At 35.7% G+C, this 2,946-nt stretch overlaps 1 protein-coding gene across 2 annotated transcripts in view; it reads left to right on the top strand.

Annotated features, from left to right (window-relative positions):
• Positions 1–229: 229 nt before the first annotated feature.
• pld2 (phospholipase D2) overlaps positions 230–2,946 on the top strand; it is a 23,791-nt gene continuing 21,074 nt past the window's right edge. For both annotated transcript variants that reach the window (XM_014006698.1, XM_014006697.1), the window contains exon 1: positions 230–497. The gene's annotated coding sequence lies outside the window, so the exon portion shown is untranslated. The remainder of the gene's footprint in view (positions 498–2,946) is intronic.

Raw genomic sequence — 2,946 nt, 5'->3', positions numbered from 1 at the left:
TATATATACTGTATTTGTAAAAACAAACATAAGTTATATGTTTACGTAAAGAAGGTACGTTATTTATTGGTTTTATTTTGGAAAATATCTACCGGAAGTAACTATCACAGCTGCATCCATTGATGAATATTGACTGCATCCTGGCTGCAGCGACGTCATCACGTCGATTCAATAGAACATGTTAACAACATTCCTGTTCTTGTGTTTGGTATGTGTGGGCTTGCCCTGTGTTCTTCTTAGTACTATTGCAGGATGTCAAGCCTTTCTGTTATATAATAAAAATATTTTATTGTGGTGTTCACAGCTGTCCGAATGTTCAAAGTTTGTAGCTAGTTCTGAATGATTGTTTTTTTCTCTTTTCTTTCTCTTCATTGTCTTGCTTGTTCAGTCAATGGGAGGGACTAAAGAGGACATCACCTACATTTTGCTCATCTGAATGAGCAGTTTGTCCCGCTGGGAGTCGGCGCGTTTAAACCGAGCCGTGCGTTAAAACTTGGGTAAGTATATATTTAACGTAAGTTGACAGATGACAGCTCTTAACAATTCGACGTACGATTACAAACATTAGTAACGTAACATTTTTTTCACGTAGTTTTGTCGACGTAGATGTAGTTTTTGTGGCGTCGCTGGAAACCAGAGGATGGGTGGTGGCGACACCATTTTCAGCCTTTTACACCGAGACAAGATTTTTTATATAATATGTGACTTATAACAGCTTAAACATACATTTTAGCTTTTAATTAACTAGCGAACTCGAGGGAAAACTTTGAGATAATGCAGAACTTGAACGCATCACATGATCCAGTAAGCTTTACCACGGCTGTAATTAAATGTATCATGAGAAGCGCTGTTCTTAGAGTGGAAAAGAGTGAAGTTGTAGGAAGAAATGTTTCTATTTTAGACACAACTTATTCCAAAACTGTGGGGAAACCCCGAGAACCAGCATTCATGTTTATGACTCATTTAGTGACATTTATTTTGAAGGCCTCGTGCTTATAAGTGTACATTATGTCAGCAAACTAATAACATTCCCCTAAATATATTTTAGCCTTTCATGCCAGTTTTAAACTAAAAGAATCTCATGTTGATAAATGATTGAAGCAAACATGTTCCACCTGTAACCACACCCAGTTATGATGCACAATATCAGCCTCTTCACGGCTCAGTGCTTGAAACAAGTTTCACAAAGTCTTTTTGTGTTTAATTTATTAAGGGATAATGTTAGAACCGATTATTGTTATGTGGGATAACTCTTTCATAAATGAAATTGTGTACTTTTAACTTTTCCATGTGTTGATTTGATCTTTCAACTTCTCATAAGTAGGAGAGAGACATACAGTAAGTGGATAGAGCTTGAAACAAATAAGACATCGAAACCAAGATTGTCCAGATTGGTGATGGAATAAAGAAGTTCTGGTAATTTTAGTCTTGGAAAAATTACTCTAATTTTTTCTTCTGGTTTAACTTTGTAAACACAGAAAATCTGATGATTCTTCAACAAACAAATGAACTTTATTTCTTGAGATAATTGGATGAAATGTTCAGAAGTAGTAGGCGACTTATATTTATTATTAATACATTTTTGAATTAATAACTAAAATTGTATGATCTAACCATCATGCAAACAAAATAGTAAAACTTGATAAAAAAATTTTTGGTAAATTGGGGATTTAAAAGAATGTATTTTGCATCCGCCAAATCAGATTGTCAGGAAAGTCGGTGTTTAGATGAAATCTTATATTTTGGTTCTGTTTACCTTTGAGTTCTGTGAGCCTGAATGTGGTTTTTAAGCTTGTTGAACTACTGCAGGGGGCAATCCTGGTCCTTGTGGGCTGCAGCCCTGCATGTTTTACCCTTTTCCCTGCTCCAAAACACCTGATTCAGTCATTGAGTTACCTCTTCAAGTTCTGCAGAGGCCTGATAATAACCGACTCATTCAAGTCAGGTGTGTTGCAGCTTTCAAGAACTGTTTTGGTAATTTAATTTTAGCTACTGGTTGTTTAGTTTAAGATTTAACCTGTTTTTCTCATTTTGGCTTCCACTCTGTYTTGCTAAATTTTAGCCTTTGTTTAGCTAATTTTAGCTTCAGTTTTTCATCTCCGGATTTTTATCTACCGTTCTGCAAGTTGTAGTTTTTGTTCCGATTGTTTTATCTTCAACAATTYAGTTTCAGCTTCTTAAAGAAATTCTTGTAAAATCATTCAGCTTTCACGCTGCGTTCCTGCGGAAAATGCAACATTTTCTAGTTGTAGCTGATTTAGCACAAACGCACATAATTCAAAGTATGCAAAAGTGTAAATTTATAGTCTTGGTAAAGCTTAGTGTTTATTATTGTCAGTCCAATCTCAGCGTGTCGTCTGACCCTGGGAGGGGGAAGTGTAAAAGAGGCTAAAAACAAGAATATCTGTCTAAGCAAACAAAAGTCTTTGTTTCAAAAAGTCAACAGATTAGATCGATCTGTGTTCGTCTTTTCACTTTTTGTTTCGGTGTTTAGTTTTCATGCTTGAACCAGTGCACTCGGTTTTGCGCACATGTGCAAAGCAAGTGCAAACAGGACTTTTGTCTGACTGTCCACACTGCATGTAGAAGCTGCTGCCTGTATTTGACACTCAGTGGAGCAGCTTAAAGTGGTCCTCGCTGCGTAAGTGCACATCACATATTGCTGCGTCGCAGGAGACTGTGCATCGTACAGGGTTTAACTAAAACAGTGATGAAAGGCTGCAGGTGATCTCTTTACAGGGAACTCTGACTTGTAACATTAGACATGATAAATATTTCAGCTATACAACAAAACTGWAAAAATTCTGTTTAGTTTTTATAAATAAAAAGGTATACAGGTGCTGGTCATAAAATTAGAATATCATGAAAAAGTAGATTTATTTCAGTAATTCCATTTAAAAAGTGAAACTTGTATATTATATTCATACATTACATACAAACTCATAT

Source organism: Austrofundulus limnaeus, unplaced genomic scaffold (genome assembly GCF_001266775.1).
Source record: "Austrofundulus limnaeus strain Quisiro unplaced genomic scaffold, Austrofundulus_limnaeus-1.0 Scaffold37, whole genome shotgun sequence".
Classification (NCBI taxonomy): domain Eukaryota; kingdom Metazoa; phylum Chordata; class Actinopteri; order Cyprinodontiformes; family Rivulidae; genus Austrofundulus; species Austrofundulus limnaeus.
This window is presented reverse-complemented; position numbering and strand designations above follow the sequence as displayed.